The following is a 17750-nucleotide window of genomic DNA, read 5'->3' on the forward strand; positions in this document are numbered from 1 at the left end:
CATGTGGACTTGCTTATTGTTTTTTAACTGTGGTTTACTACTGCTGATTTGAATATTTGAGACTGCTTGGTTTTAATCTGGTTTTAATGTGTGTTTCTGTGCTCTTTAAAATGAATTGTTAGCTACTTTGTAGGCCAGCCTGGGTGGAAAGGTGGGATAGGGATTTTTATAATACACAGATAAATGTATATTCATTTACTAGCAAGCAGATCAGGCCAACTTGATTTTAAAAAGCTGAAACCAGTTTCACCAAAGAGGATACATTGGACCGGGTCTCACGATCAGGGAGACCCGGTTTTTACGGGTGAGTGGGAAGGGAGCCCTGGGCGGCCAGATCGGCCGCCCACACGATGGCCGGCTCTGTGACGGAGCCGGCGGGGGTGGTGGGAGCGGGGGCCACGCAGCTGCGCAGGGCATACTGGGGAGACCCCCAGAGCCAGGAGGCAGCTTTTCGCCTCCCGCCCAGGGGTCTACTCATGAGTAGGCATGGCGCGAAGGCGCACCGCAACTACTCACGATCGTAAAAAGCAGATTTGTGGGAGCGCTCGCTCCGCAAACCTGCTTTTTACCAGGGGTTCTCGAGCGGGTTACCCGCTCAAGAACCACCGGGCTCGGCTGCGAGCCCAGTGGTTCTTACGGGCACCAAAAATCAGGCTAGCCTCTGCTAGCCCGATTTTTGCTGATCGTGAGAAGCTCCCCATTAAGTTACATATGATATGCAAGCATTCATTTGAGAAAGTATATGCTTTTACTATCATTCAAAATGAAAGTAAATGAGAGAACAGGTGTTGATTCGACATCTTTGAATACAGTCTTTTCATTTAAATAAGGAAATTAGCTCTGGTAACTTAGGAGACATTAATTAGATGAGGAGAAAAAGGAGTCATTTGTTTTTAATTTAGATTTTTAAACTGATTTTAGGAGAGTTTTAAAACTGCTTTATATTGGATGTTGTATTTTCTTTTCCCCCCTTTTGTTCTTATGGTTTAATGTGTTATATATTTTTATTTTATGTTTTAATGCTGTGTTGTGAGCCGCCTAGAGAACATTTTTTTATGGGGTGGCTAACAAATAAAGTTGTTTATTATTTATTTTAATTAATTATAATTATATTATATTAATTATTACTATTATTGTGATTGGGGTGTGCAGAGCAGTTTGTGAACCAGTCTGCTGCTAACCAGGCCAGTCTGAGCGGTTCGATCATGAACCTGATCACCCTTCAGGAAAGGGAGGCTGGTCCAAGATTGAACTGAATTGAACCCAGTTCAAAGTGAACTTGTCCAACAGTTTGAGTGGCCATGGCAGGTGGCCATTTTGGAAAGGGTGCCATTTTGGAAAGCTGTTGTCTCCATCTTTTCCCCTTTCCGATTACTTTTCTGCCTCTGCCTTCCAATTGGCTTGTGATCTTTTTGGTTGGCTTGTTATCATTCAAAATCAAGTGTTGTCATGGCAACTCTGCCCCCATTGGCTGAGGGGAGGGGGACAAAGTGGGGGAGCAAAAAGGAGGGGTTTTTGAAGTGTATTTAAAGCCCAGGCAGACACTGATGTGCTTGGCTTTATTCTGCCTCTGGAAGGATCTGCAAGAGGAAGAGGAAGGAGCTGTTGTGCTGAATAGGAGCTGCTGAATCACTTCACAAGGCTGAACCACAGGCTGAATCACTCTGCAGTGCACTGCAGCAGACACTGCTGGGCCTGCTGCTAGGGGCAGAGAGGGAAGGAGAGAGGGAGGGAGGAAGGAGTGCGCTTTGTCTTATCTCTCTCATTTTTCTTTTACAACAGTACCAATTGCTTCCCCCGCCCCCAAAGTCACTCCAGTGACTTTAACAGGTTGCTGTGAGTTTCCCCCACTTCTGCTGGTACTTCCTTCCCTCCAGCTTTTTCTGTCCTTTTCTTATTTTTTTTTTTTTTTTTTTTTTGGTTCAGCACATACTCCTGTAAACAATCCAAGGGCCAACCCAGATTAGATACGATGTGGAAATTCCATGATGGGAATTAATATTTTTCTTTCCAAAAAGCAGAAACAGGGGTCTCAGTTTGGATTGGGACTGCACTGTGGGAGGAGACAGGGTCTAACCGCCCCCCCCCCCATGTTGTAACCAAATCACCCTGAAGCAAAAATTGTACCGGTAAGTTCCCCCCTTGCAGTTAATAGCAGGGATGCAATTTAAGTTGAAGAATTTTCTTGGAGACAAAAGGGTTAACTCCCTCCATGCTTGAGCCCTAAGCCCCTTCCTCCCATTGAAAAAGATGTTGGAAATTCCAGTCACAGAGGCTCCCACGTCTTATCTAGTTTGGCCCCTAGAGATGCACATAACCAATCAGCGACTGCCTTTTTTGTCACAAACGTTCATGGGACATGTCCTCTCCTGTAACAAAAAATGATTGAAATAGTACTTTCAAAGAGACAAAAATATTAACAGCTGAATACACATAACGTGGGCAGTTTTAAATTAGCGTGGAACCATCTGTTTAAAAGGGCATGTTAACATCCTCCCTTCCTCATAGTAATTTTTGAAATGAAAGCAAAGCTCTCTTTTTGCATTTACAATGCAATCCTGTGCACTTACTTAGGTATAAGGCCCCTTGAAATAAGTGGTACTTATTTCAAGCAAACATGTACAGGATCAAGCTATTGTCACCCTTATGTTTGACTAAAGTCTGTTGTCATCAACTGTGACATCATGTCACCTAGCTACACACACACTAGGCTGAATACAGGCACCCAGTTACAAGGCTGGGTTCCAATAAACTAAGCCACAAACAACAAAAACTTGTTCCCATCCTTTAGCTTGACATACTGTTTACACTGCGTGCTCTTCGAGTAGACTTTGTTAACTTGCCTCCATACATATGATTGATTGACTGATTGACTGGTTGATTTTAAACAGCCACAAATCATTCTATGGCACTCCATATCATCCATTTATTTGGCACAACTGCTTAGGCACCATTTAAAACTCTTGAGAACATTGTAAGAACTTGTCACAAAAGGTGCCTCTGCCCATACAGGGATTTTGGGAAGATGTCCCAGAATACATTAGAATACATCCCCTTGAGATTGTAGGGAAGTGGTTACATATCTTAAGAGACTTTGACCAGCCTTTCCACTTCTCCATGACTACTCAGAATATAAACTGTTTGTGAGAGTTTCTTCTCTCTCTTTTTAGGGAAAAAGCAAAACAAAGAAAAATAAAATGCACATGAGTGGTACCAATAAATTTTCCATCAATTTCTTGAAAAGCCACCAAATTAACTGCAGATAATTTGGGGGTTGCCTGTGATTACAAATTGTACCTATAAACTCCAGGATCCGTGGCTGACTGGACAGCTTGTTGCCAGTTGAGTTGTGCCTGCAAAATAATGGCATGAAAGCCAATCTTCCTGAGGCACTTACATGTGTTCCTGCTCAATGGGGACATTGCATTACCATTATCCATGCTCCTAAGTGCATACAGACAAAGCTAACAGCATCCCACAGATTCATTTCAATCTATAATAAGCCCTGCCCAGTCCATAATCCTGTCACTGGGGTCTGAAAAGGGGCAAAAGGTGTGTGTAGCCCCAGAAAGTGGCAAGTCTGCCTTGATCACTTCGCTCCTGGCAGCACATCTAGAATTCTTTCCCTCTCCCATTTGCGTCCTCCAACCAAGATTTTATAGGTACATCTGCTGTGGTACTCCTGCCCCCCTTTTACATGTTGAAGAGACTTCACCTTCTTACTCACACTCTGCAACAGGCATATTTGCCAATGGCACTAACATGGAGGCCTGTGTTGGTCAACAGAGTACCTGCAATTTATTTATTCATTTATTTATTTATTACATTTATATCCCACTCTTCCTCCAAGGAGCCTAAAGCGGTGTACATACTTGAGTTTCTGCTCTCAACAACCCTGTGAAGTAGGTTAGGCTGAGAGAGAAGTGAGTGGCCCAGAGTCACCCAGCTAGTTTCATGGCTGAATGGGGATTTGAACTCGGGTCTCCCCGGTCCTAGTCCAACACTCTACCACTACACCATGCTGGCTCTTTAGCATGTATGTAGAAACTTTTGCCAGGCAGTTGCTAACCTCTTCTGCAGAACAAGACGGGCATGTAGCCCCTTGCCTTCTCCCAGTTGGCCAGCAGTCGGTTTGCTAGCTGGGTGCTTCTTTCCTCTGGAGTGAGGGAGATGAAGGAAGCATCCAGTTGGTAAACAAGCCACTGGCTGACTGGGAAAGGGAAAGGGGCCCCACGCCTGTGCCCTGGTGTAGGCCATGCCCCCTCCATTGGCATGCTTCTGGTGCTGGTGAAAGGGGTGTGATCAATGTAGGCATGCGGAGGGTGGGTACCATCAAAGCCCAACCTCCTGAAGACCCTGCTCTGCACATGGATGTTCCGTTTAGATATTTATAGCTATGGATAGATCCTAAATTTTTATACTGCCTAACCCAGATGGCTCTGGGCAATTCACATGAATAAGAACAAGTTAAAATAAATTAAATAAGCTATTAAAACAATTTAAAACTGGTTGAAAGTAACTAAAAGCCAGGCTTTAAAAAGTGTGTCTTTGGGGCTCTTTTAAAGGTAGGTAATGATCTCAACACTCAAATATCTATAGGGAGTGCATTCCACAGCCCAGGAGCTAGGGATGTGTGCACAGAGGTGCTCCTATCCCTGGACTTTGGGGCCGAAGCCCAGGGCCTACACAGCTCCTGGGGCCCCCCAAATCCTCTTTAGTCTCTTCCGGGTGATGTGGTCGCCCGGCCAAGCATGATGATGCTAATTTGTAGGAGACAGGGGCTTCCAAAGGCCTTTAGGTCCAGGCTCCAAAATTACCTAGGTGCTCCTCCGGTTGTGCATGAATCATGATTCAGTATGTGATTCGGAACACATCCCAGGCCCCTTTAAAATGAAGGAGAGCAGGTGCATGCGTGGAAGCGTGCTTGCCAGTGTCGTGCAAGGGCAGCTGGGGGAGAGCACCACTGGCATGCAAAAATAGCTGGGAGGAGCGCCACCAATTCAGGAAGTGGTGGCGAGGAGCAGGTATGCACCGGCTCTCCTCTGATTTAAAGTGGCCAGGGATGTGTTCCAAATCATGTGTCAAATCATGATTCATGCACATCCCTACCAAGAGCAACGACAGAGAAGGCCCAATCCTGAATCACCACCAGACAAACTGGTGGGAGCCAGAGATGGACCTCTCTTGATGGCCTTAATGTGTAGTGGGGTTCATGCTGAAGGTAATCTCATCCTGAGCTGCTTAGGGTTTAAATAAAGAAAGGTAATTACCAGCACTTCGTATTTTATCTGGAAACATAGCAGCAGCCAGTGCAGCTGTTCTAAAACAGGCATAATATATCTCTGAGAAACCACAGAGACCAGTCTGGCTGCCACATGAACTAGCTGAAGTTTCCAAAACACATACAAAGGCAGCCGCATGTAGAGTGTTTTGCAATAGTCCAGCCTAGAGGTTACCAGAGAGTGCACCACAATTCTGAGATCATTATCTTTAAGGAATGGACACAGCTGTCTTATTAAATAAAGTTGAGAGAAAGCATGCCTGGCCATAGTTTCAGCCTGAGAAACCAGGGTGAGGCTGGGTCCAGAAACACTCGCAAACTATGTACCATTAATTTGTCTAATTCTATTTTAAGACATCTGTGCTAGTGGCTATCACTGTATTGCATGATAATGGATACTTTTAAAGAATTTTATGTTGTGGAAAGAGCTTTGTATGATGTCTCCTGAGCCTAGAACACACCAGTTAAGTTGGCCACTGTACAGGAAAGGTGCTCAAAGAGGATAGATGTGGAGTCCAAAACTACCTTTCCAGAGCATGGGTCCTTCATCATATTGGATGAAATCTGTCGAGTTTAGGGGTCAGCAATTGGCAACTTCTAGATATATTTACATGACCCATCCATTCCTATTTCCAGTGGCAAAAGAAAACCACCGACTGTGGCAGCAGGAGTTGCCAACAGGCCATTTTATCAGATTCAGATTATATCCCTTCCCTACTATCCCCTCCCCTTTCAAAGTAGTTCAAGTTCAAGTGAGGCTGGGTAATAGCTCAATGGCAGAGAACCTGCTTTACATCAGATGATTATTATGCTGGGAAAGACTTCTGTCTGAAACTATAGAGAACTGCTGCTGAATAGTGAGTGCAAACAATACTGACTTTTAGATAGCCCAGTGGTCATCTGACTCCACATGAGGAAGTTTCCTGTTTTTCTTAATCACATGAAACAATAAACGTTTGGGATTTCCAAACAGCAGTAAAATGCAGGATCTGCCCAGCTTTTGCACTAGTTCCAAGGACAATCTTACTTACTGTACAGAGCTCCTACAGCTCCTGCGCTTCTTACTAGTGCAGTCTTATTCTCTATACACAGGCTGAACATGATTGTTTGCAGCTGCTGGTCAGCTCTTGCATCCTGAGAAAAACCCACTCTTTTTTAATTACAACTTTTCTGGTGATGGGGGAAAGGGTAAATTCTTCTTGGAATGCAAGAGCTGGTCAGTAGATGGCACTATGAAAAGTGTGTGAGGTCTCTGCTTAGCATACATACAGAGGGTAAGACTGTGTTAGGAAAAAACGTGAAAGCCTGTCGGAGCATCTGTACAGGGAGTAAGATCACTTCTGTGAAAACTCTGCAGATTCCACACTTTGTTATCTGGAAACCCCAGCTATATGATCAAAATAAGTTTAAAGAGGAAAGTGGTGTGTATAGGATAGCTACATATCATAACCACCACTAGATGTCACTACTACTACATCTTATTTTTAAGCTGATTTTTACCAAGGTTTGTGAAACCAGGCTTTTGATAACTTTGGAACTTAGTAAAGATCAGCAGTTTGTTTTTTTTTAGAGATGATGTGGCTCTAAAAATACAAATTAATGGAGGCTAAATCTACCAACAGCTATTAACCAGGTCATCTCAATGGGGCTTCCATGTTCAGACACCCTAGGCTTGTTCTCACGACCAATAGCTAGGAAGGAAGTGATAGCAAGCCCCATGTGTGCTTCCAAGAAATGGTTCCATGTGGGCAATAATAATGGGGGGGGGGGAGTGATCATATGCTAGCTGTGATCTGGGGAGGATGGGGCAGTTTGGGATGTGCTTTCCCTCCACCCTCGAAACAGTGGGCATACGATGTGCTTGGCTACCGCCATCCTGCCCAAATCACAGCTAGCTCACAGTCCCATCCCCTTCCTCCTACCTCGGTTTTTGCTGATACACAACCATTTCTTAAGAGCGGCCACAGGGCTTGAAGCCTGGCTGGACGTTCCTCCTACCCAGCTTCTTGCCCAATATACTTCTGAGTGCCAGATGCCGAGGAAGCATCATCTCCATTATGCTGTGTTAGTGGACTTTCCACTGTGGGAACAGGGGCGTAACTACAATTAGGCAGGGGAAGGCCGTTGTCTCGGGGCACCCCACCTTGGGGGGGGGCCTCAGAGGCTTTCCCCCACCCAGTGCCTACCCGATCTTCCTTGTGAAGTCATTTAAGGGGGGGGCATTTAAGAATCTTGTCTCAGGGCCCACTCCAACCTAGTTACGCCCCTGTGTGGGAAATATAGAGTGGTGCACTAAATGAACATTTACCCCTGCTAACTGGGCAGTGAAGGACCTTTCAAAGTGGCGGCTCTCTTACATTTAGCAGGAGGAAAGCAGCTGGGTTGTTCAGCCCCAACACAGCATCCCTCCAGTGACCGTTGCTGGAGTTTATTTGGTGCTTTTAAGATGGTGAGCTACTTTGGGTGAGGGAATAGCTGATTCATTCATTAAGGTTGTTCACACATTCATTCACACCAGGGCTGGGGGTGGGGTGCTAAGGGAATGCAGGACACACTGCCTATCTTACCCCACATTATCCTCACCACTCTCAGGTTCCACCATACTGCGAGCCTTCATGACTAGTGTATGAGCGATCCAGAAACGGTGAGGGAGCAGAGGAAAGCAGGCTGCATCCTCCCGGATCCTACAGTGCACTGCGCAAGGAGTACGGTCCAATGAGGGGATTCCCCACTGCCAGGCCGCTTCTTCCCTCCAACTCTATGAATGTTTGGGCTGCTAGCAGCCCAACCTTCCACACGACCTGGGATAACCGGTGGAGGAGTGCCAGGATGGCGAGTGACCCCGGCAGTTCTCATGACCAGCCCTACCCGGGCGACAGCTCCCCTACCTGTGTTGGGCTGGTTGCAAGAACGATCTCAGTGTGTTATGCAAACCGCTTTGAAAGCATTTGTGGCTTTTCTAATCCAATTCTTCTCATTTGGTTTGTTCTAGTAATGAAATTATTATGCCGCAGGAACCCAGCTTACCAGAAACTTCAGGTTGCTTACCTGTAACTGGGGTTCTTCTAGTGGTCATCTGTGCTCTTACACGGTTGGGCTGCACCTGTGCAGATACCTTGGAGTCTTTCCAGGCTGAAAAGTTCTCTCTCAAATTGATGGTAGCCCCTCCCCGCATGGAGCAGTATGCATGTGTCCCAGCAGCCCTCCTCAGTCACCGAGTCCGGTGACCCAAAAGTCTAAGAGGGGAGGATGGGTGGGCATGTAAGAGCACAGATGACCACTAGAAGAACCCCAGTTACAGGTAAGCAACCTGACATTCTTCGATGTGGTCTCTGTGTTCAGCGTGATTGGGCGCATAGCAAGCTGCACCCAGTGTGAATCTTACATGGAGGTGGGACATCATGCGAAGAGTGATTGCAAGACTGCAGAATCAAAGGCAGCATCTCTGCAGAAGTGGATGTCTAAGGCATGGTGCCGCATGAAGGAGTGAGGTGACACCCATGTGGTGGCTTGGTAGATGACTTAGAGAGGAATGGATCTGTCAAAAGCTGCGGATGAGCTTATAGAGAGGAAGATGGTGACTTATCGATTTCATAGCAGAGGGAGATGGTGCAGGTGATCCAACGAGAAATTGTTTGGGCGGAGGCTTGTCTGCCATGGTTACGACCAGAGTGAGAGAGGAAGAGGGCTAGAGAGGAACACCAATCTTTAGTTCAATGGATATAGTAAACTAGAACCCTTTTCAAATCTAGTGCGTGTAGGTGGTGCTGGCTGTCATCTCATGGGTTTGGGGAAAAGACGAGTAGAGAAAGAGGTTGTGATCAGTGGAAAGAGGAGATGGCTTTAGGAAGGAAAGAGATGTCAGTCCAGAGGACTAATTTGTCCTTGTGGAAAATCAGGTAAGGGGAGTCTAAATGAAGAGCTCACAGTTCACTCATACAGTGAGCAGAAGTGATGGCTACTAAAAAGGCCATTTTGCATGAAAGAAGGTCCTCTGAGGTAGAGGCCATGGGTTCAAACAGGGGCCCCATTAAACAGGTAAGTACAAGAGACAAGTCCCAAGAGGGTGCTATAACCTATACCCGGATGGGTATAGGTGGGCGAGACCCTTTAAAAAACGCTTATCTGTAGAGTGTCAAAACCAGGGAGAAAAGGAGAGAGAGAGAGAGAGAGAGAGAGAGAGAGAGAGAGAGAGAGAGAGAGAGAGAGAGAGAGAGACAGTGCTCCATAGAGGGCAGGGCTACTGCCCATTTGAGAGAAAACCTTTCAGCTTGGAAAGATGCTGACGAGATCTCTGCGCAGGTGCAAAGCCCAATTGTGTTGAGCACAGAGTCCACATCAAAGAACCAACATGTATACAGACAGAGATGAGCAGCATAAAAAAAAAAGTATTTAAAATACTTATTTTCAATACTTTTGTATCCAAAATACATTTCCTCAGGTATTTTGTATTTTTAGAAGTACATTGCCAAAACCATAATACATCTCAGCCAATCATTGCTTTGCTTTCTTGCTTCAGGAGCTACCTTCTTGCAAGCAGGCAGCCCATTGGTTTCAAAGCATTCTCATGTGTATGCTCTATCCCTCCCTCTCTGTCCCCTGAAGTTTGAATAGTTTTACTCTGCTACTGACTGGTCAGCCAGCCAAGTCTGAAAATCAAAGGGAGAAGAGAGAGAGAGAGACCATCTCTGTGAGTAAAATGGGAAGTGAGGGGTGAGGGTGATATGGGAGTAGGTCTGCCCCCCCCCAGCTGAAGTTTGGATGCAAGAGAACTCCCTACCTCACAATGCTCTTGCTTTAAAGTTTCTCTTTTCCTCTAGCTCCACCCTATAAATAGAAACCTGACCTAAAGAGGCTGAAGTTCTTCTGGTTCAGTCTGCGTAAATCTGCAACTTGCTTAAGGCATTGGCATGTTGTTTTGCAGAGTAGTTTACAAATATCTCCAATATCTCCGTCAGTGTCCCCTATTGTTCACTGTGGCTGGCTAATGGTAGCAAATTTCCATTTCTTTCCTCTCCGTGAAACAAAGCATCGGCATACTCTCTGCTTGAAGTTTACCTTTAGAGAGCTTTGTGTTCAGATTGCTGGAGCGCATGTAGAGTGCTTAGCCTGCTTTCTGTGTTACTTGGCTGTGGTGGGAGTGAAACACATTGCAGCGAGTCTCATGATCCTTGAGAGTTGGTGGGGAGGTAGTAAGGTTTTTTTTGGGGGGGGAGGCTGCTTTTAACTCCACTTCCCTGCTGATGACAAAGCCCAGGGTCTTCGGCATGCCGCCCACACACTCAGACGAGCAGCGCTCCATAGGGGGGGCACGGAGTGGCTGCCACGTACCCCTCAATGCTCAAGGAGATACATGATACCCAGCAGCCGGGTTAAGGGTGCACTTGCACCCTTAACCTCGGCTAACAGACAGGTTTAGTAAGGGGGTCAGGCTGCATGGCAGTGCCAGGCTCCATAAGTATCCCGATGCTTCACACAACCAGCCTAGCCCAGGCTCGGCTGCCTTAGACTGGGTTAGGCCGGTCATGAGAACAGCTTGAGTATCATTGTTGGACACACAGAACAATACAGGAAATCCTGCAGGCGTGCTTGGTTAAACTGAATTCAAAGCTTCTAGAGTCTTGAAAGCCATCTTTTTCTTCACAACAGCCTGTAAAGTTGGTCACATTGAGAGAGAGAGAGACAGGAGCAAGGTACTCCGTGTACAGTATTCCAAGTTTGTTTCTCCCCATTTTATCCTCTCAACAATCCTTTGAGGTAGGCTAGGCTGAGAAATACTGAGTGGACAAGGTCATCCTGTGATCTGAATGACTGAGTGAGAGTTTCAGCCTGCATCTCCCAGTCCTCCCTAATCACTACACCACAGTGGCTTATGGGACAATTAAAATTAGCAGCTTCCTTTCTGAGTAATGGCTTGGGTTTAGGGGCAGGGCCGGCTCTTGCAAGGAAACAAGAGATGCGTTGCATCTGGGTGTAGCTTGCTGTGGGAGGCGCAGAGCGCCACCCACTGGGAAGGTGCAGATGGAACTGAAGAAAAGCAACAGGCTTTTCTGTCTCTTTCAGTGCAGGGAATCTGCAGAAGTGGATTGCAAAGACAGACAGAATCGCAGAGGTGGGGGGTGGACTTGGGCTTCCCTTTGTTCTCCCAGCTGCCTGCCAGTGCCCTCTGGCTCAGTCTGAGTCAACAAGTCATCAAGTCAAAACAAAGGGACTCTCTTTGTTTTGCAAAGGGACTCTCGAACAAACTTGACCAGAGCCACGTAGAAAGGGGCTTTCCTCCTCCCCTTGCTTGCTCTCTGGGCTAGACTCTCTGTACATGCAGATAGTGTCTCCTCACCTCATGTGTGAGGCTCTTCAGATCAGAGTGAGGAGAAAGGAGACATGGGGAGCAAGACCACAGGCACAGTCTCATTTCAAAGAGGAAGCATCCTTTATCATTCATATTTCAAAAACAGTAAGCAAAAATGGAGGGGTGCATATGGGGGATGTTTTGTGCAATGGGGAGATACCAAGCATGAAATCACTCTGTCTGTGATTCTGGGGATGGCAGAGTATTGAATGCAAAACATGCAGTGCCTGTAGAATCCAGGGCAAAAATGAAAAAATGCAGTATGTTTTAGGTGCTTAATGCAGTATAATGTTCAATTTAATTTTCAGTATGATTATTTTGAGTTAATTGAGTAGAATTTACAGGCACAGGTAGGAACTATTTTTTAAAGGGTGAAAATAAGGAGCAAGGACTACTTGAGTGTTTTGCCTGCTTAATCATGAATGTATGCACAAAATTGAGATTAATTGGCACAAAGAAAAAAGCCTGTGTGTGATCTTGTGTAGGTTTCAATGATGAGATAGAGGGGAGTAAGAAGGATTTTGTGAAGGTGGTTGTTCATGCTGGCCAGTGAATTGCTGTGAAATGAATACCTTACTTATATGTTACACCTTCATTTAAAGAATATACATACGGATCTGGATCTCGATCTCTCTCTCTGTCTCTCTCTCTCTCACACACACACACACACACACACACACTCACTCCTCATTCAGTTCTGGACATGTAAAGTGTGCTATTGAGTTGGTGTCTACTCCTGGTGACCACAGAGCCATGTGGTTGTCTTAGGTAGAATACAGGAGGGGTTTACCATTGCCATCTCCCACACAGTGTGAGATGATGCCTTTCAGCATCTTCCATGTAGCACGTGTATAAATGTGGTGTAGTGGTTAGAGTGCTGGACTAGGACTGGGGAGACCCGAGTTCAAATCCCCATTCAGCCATGAAACTAGTTGGGTGACTCTGGGCCAGTCACTTCTCTCTCAGCCTAACCTACTTCACAGAGTTGTTGTGAAAGAGAAACTCAGGTATGTAGTACACCGCTCTGGGCTCCTTGGAGGAAGAGCAGGATATAAATGTAATAATAATCTGTAAGGGACAGAGGAGCCATGAGATTTCATAACCCCATGAGAAATGAACCTGTTCTTCTATATGCCATAAATAATATAGCTTGAGAGGCAGATACTTACCTCTTCTCAGCTATCCTGGAGACCTTACTTCTTGTAAAGTCAGAGCCAGAGGTGGGGGGCTGGAGGTGAGATATAATGTTTTTGTGTGCCACACTGTGCATGGTGAATTATTTGCGTGTAGGAACATAGGAACATAGGAAGATAGGAAGCTGCCATATACTGAGTCAGACCATTGGTCTATCTAGCTCAGTATTGTCTTCATAGACTGGCCGCAGCTTCTCCAAGGCTGCAGGCAGGAATCTCTCTCAGCCCTATTTTGTTGGTTCAATAAAAAAATCTTGTCCTATTAAAAAAAAAAATCTTGTCCTATCTTTGGAGATGCTGCCAGGGAGAGAACTTGAAACCTTCTGCTTTTCCCAGAGCAGCTTCATCCCCTGAGGGGAATTTCTTCCAGTGCTCACACATCAAGTGTCCCATTCAGATGCAACCAGGGCGGAGCTCGCTTAGCTAAGGGGACAAGTCATGCTTGCCAGCACAAGACCAGCTCTCCTCCTATTGTATCAGTTTGAATCTGTAACTGAGATTTCCATCAGTTCCCCCTAATTGTCCTTTCAAGTGGCAATCACAGAAGCTGATGACAAAGGTGTGCTATCCCTTTAAATGCCACAGGCCTTGGACGGTTCTAAGCCAGGCCTGCCTTCTGACAGCTGGGATGGATTCTTCAGCCTTGAATTTTTCAAACAGGCTTGGCTGCTGTTCCCTGATGGCTTGCTTAAATTCTTGCAGTCCTCAATCTGGTCTCTCTTTATTTTATTTTATTATTAGATTTATATACCGCGCTTCCAAAATGGCTCAGGGCAGTTCACAACATGATAAACAATTAAAACAAATTAACTATTAAAACTGGGTAGCCATTCCCCAGGTCATCAGTATCTAGCCAGCAATGACTCTCTTCCCTGGTAAACTGACTTCCTGAAAGGGAACAGGCACCTTAGCTCTTTGCCTGCCCTTCCTCCTTCAGCTCTGACTCCATCTTCAGCCTTCTTCCTAAGACTTCCGTCCCATGCAGTATCTTCCACCCAATCTGCCTGAAACCCCCATCACAGGCCCTTAAAAATATGTGTGTGTGTGTGTGTGTGTGTGTGTGTGTGTGTGTGTGTGTGTGTAAGAGAGTGATGTGCACACACTGCCTTGATAGTGCTGTGCTGCCCAGAACAAAACTCTTTCTGCTCGCTGATGGTAAGAATTGGAGGGAACGCTGGTGGGAGGGCAGGCATCTCATAGAAACTGGTGGGGAGAGAGAACTTAAAACAGTGCTATTGTAGGACTGAAGGGAAGATTATCAAGTGACTTATAGAGTGAATTAAGATGCCATCCACTTCAGTTTCTAACTATCCTGCAGGAACTGGGCTACATAGGAACACATATATAAAAATAAAATAAATAAATATATGCAAACTATTTTATTAGTATAGAATTGTGCTTTCTTAATAGTTACAAGTGATACTTCATTTGAAGTATTTATAGTAACCTATAAGTAACAGAGCCAGCATGGTGTAGTGGTTAGAGTGCTGGACTAGGACCGGGGAGATCTGAGTTCAAATCCCCATTCAGCCATGAGTCTAGCTGGGTGACTCTGGGCCAGTCACTTCTCTCTCAGCCTAACCTACTTCACAGGGTTGTTGTGAAAGAGAAACTTAAGCATGTAGTACACCGCTCTGGGCTCCTTGGAGGAAGAGCAGGATATAAAATGTAAATGATGATGATGATAATAATAATAATAATAACAACAACAACAACAGAAAACAGAGTTTAGATATCAACAGTTAACAGAAAAAAATTAATTATTAAATGAAACAAAAAAAGTACTATGAAACCCACCCATTCTGCTGAAAACCTGGCGCCCTCCCCACATACGTTCCCCCGCCCTCTCAGTGCCCCCAGTCTGGCCCTGGTCCCTCCGCTCCAACCCGATCGCGCGCTGCTGCTGGCGCTGTTGTTACTGTGCATCACGTGGACCTGCCTGGCGCCTATGTGCAGCTTCCCAACCATCTCCCGCTGGCGCCTCCTTCCTCTTCCCACACTCCAGACGCTGTGCTTGCTGTGACTCCCCTCTGAGCTTGTTGCGGGCATTTTGGGGGGAAGTTTTAAAGAACAAGCAGCAGCAACCAACCAAACCAGTTCTCTAGCCTGTGTTGTTTTCCTGCATGCGGGTCCGACCGTTCCCCTTTCCCTGCTCTTGAGGGAGGACGGAGCTGCCTGAGCAAATGGTATCAGCGTAAACGATTAGCAGTCTGACATTTACTCAACTAAGTTTACTTCAGCTAAGGTTGAAACCTTACTATAATTATCCCAACCATATCCAGTATAATTATCCCAGCTTGATCCATTTGTTTGTTTTCCTGGCTGTCCATGGTATCCTCAAAAGTCTTCTCCAGGACCAAAGTTCAAAAGTGTCGATGCTTTTTCTAACTTGCTTCTTCAAAGTCCATATATATTATATACACAATTATATTATATACAACATTATGTACATAATTACATAAAATCTTTGTCTATTAAATTTTGAATACACACTAATTGTATTTCAAATTTTTATTTTTCATGATAACTAAGGGTGCTCAACAGAATGTTGCATCTGGGCGCCAGATTCCCTAGAGCCGGCCCTGTTTAGGGGAATCTTTTTGAGTCACTCCTGTAAAACACCCCCCCGCCCAATTGCTCTCAGTGCTTCAAGAATAGCATAGAGAAAGGAAAGGGGGGGAGCAGATTAATTGGGATAAAAGGAATTGTTCTCCTCTCCAAATGATTTGACCATGATTGCTTCACCATAAATACAATTTCCTGCTCATTTAACTATGCCACAGCTATAGGATTGCAGCCTTTGTCATGACTTTCAATGGGTCTGCTCTAAGCAGAATTAACACCAGATACATCCTGTTGTGTTATTTCTATTGACGCGCATTGTGTATATTTGCCCTGCCCCCCCCCAAAGCCTGCTGATGTCCATAGAGGTTGGTAGGAATGCAGCAACATAGCAAAAAGAAATGGGGCATTATGTTGTTTTAGAATTATTGATCTGATCTGTTAAGCTGGAAGCACTCCAGTTTGGGCAGGACAAATCCAAGTACATTTGTATGTTGGATGGGTATACCATTGTACAATGGCTATTTTTTTTTAATAGATATAATACAAGTCTAACATCAAGATATAATACAAGTCTAACATCAATCCACCTTGGGATTGTTTTTAATGTAAGGCGATATATAAATTCAACAATAAATAAATAAAATAAATAAATACATACATACATACAGTGGTCCCATAGAACAGTTATTTTCCTTTGCTGGGATGAGTCACAGCTCCAGAAGACACAACTTGAATGATCTAATCTTTGAAAAACTTGTATTGTTTAAAGGAAATTGAAACAAGTTTTGATAAGTAATTGACATCTCAAAATTGTTTCCTTTTTTCAGACATTTTAAAATACTATTTTGTATTTCTATTGGTTGTTTACCAAGTATTTTGTATCTAAAACACTTTTGAGAAGTATTTTGCCAATCTCTGTATACAGATATGTTGAAGCCTTGCCTATCAAAGTTTCAAGGAGCAAAAAAAAAAAAAGCTTCTTTTCTGATGGCAGTCATCACAAGGCCGTGGCACTATTTGTGAAAGATAGCAATCTTAACAGCAATCTGAACATAAGAACAGACCTGCTGGATCAGGCACAAGGCCTATCTAGTCCAGCATCGTGTTTCACACAGTGACCCACCAGATGTCTCTGGGGAGCCCACAGGCAAGAGGTATGTGCATGCCCTCTCTCCTGCTGTTGCTCCTCTGCAACTGGTACTGAGAGGCATCATGCCTCTGAGGCTGGAGATGGCCAACAGCCATCAGACTAGTAGCCATTGATAGACCTGTCCTCCATGAATCTCTAAGCCCCTTTCAAAGCCATTCAAGCGGGTGGCCATCACATCTCATGGCAAGGAATTTCATAGATTAATTATGCTCTGTGTAAAAAAAGTACTTCCGCTTGTTGGTCCTAAATTTCCCAACCTTCAGTTTCATGGGGTGACCCCTGGTTCTAGTGTTGTGAGAGAGGGAGAAAAATTTCTGTCTACCCTCTCCACTCCATGCATAATTTTATATACTTCGATCATGTCTCCCCTTAGTTGCCTCTTTTCCAGGATAAACAGCCCCAGATGCTGTAGCCTAGCCTCATAAGGTGCTCTCGGTCCCTGATCATTTTGGTTGCCCTCTTCTGCACCTTTCCAGTTCTACGATTTCCTTCTTAATTTATGGTGATCAAAGCTGTACGCAGTACTCCAGATGTGGCCACACCACAGATTTGTATAAGGGCATTATAATCTTAGCATTTTTATTTTCATTTCCCCTCCAAATGATTCCTAGCATGGAATTAGTTTTTTTCACAGCTGCCACACACTGAGATGACACTTTCAATGAGCTGTCCACCATGACCCCAAGATCTCTCTCCTGGTCAGTCACCAACAGCTCAGATCCCATCAACATATATGTGAAGTTGTTTTTTGCCCCAATGTGCATTACTTTGCACTTGCTTACACTGAACCGCATTTGCCATTTTGTCACCCGGACCCCCAGTTTGGAGATAACTTTTTGGAGTTCCTCACAATCCGTTGTGGATTTCACTACACTAAATAGTTTAGTGTCATCTGCAAATTTGGCCACTTCGCTGGTCACCCCAACTTCTACATTGTTTATGAACGTTAAAGAGCACCGATCCCAGTACCGATCCCTGGGGGACTTCCTACCTACTTCCATTGTGAAAATTGTCCATCTATTCCTACTCTGTTTCCTGTCCTTCAACCAGTTACCAATCCACACATGAACCTGTTCCCTTATTCCATGACTGCTAAATTTACTCAAGAGCCTTTGGTGGGGAACTTTATCAAAAGCTTTATGGAAGTCCAAGTATACTATGTCAACCAGATCACCTTTATCCATATGCTGGTTGATACTCTCAAAGAACTCC

The sequence above is a fragment of the Hemicordylus capensis genome, chromosome 4 (genome assembly GCF_027244095.1).
Source record: "Hemicordylus capensis ecotype Gifberg chromosome 4, rHemCap1.1.pri, whole genome shotgun sequence".
Lineage (NCBI taxonomy): Eukaryota > Metazoa > Chordata > Lepidosauria > Squamata > Cordylidae > Hemicordylus > Hemicordylus capensis.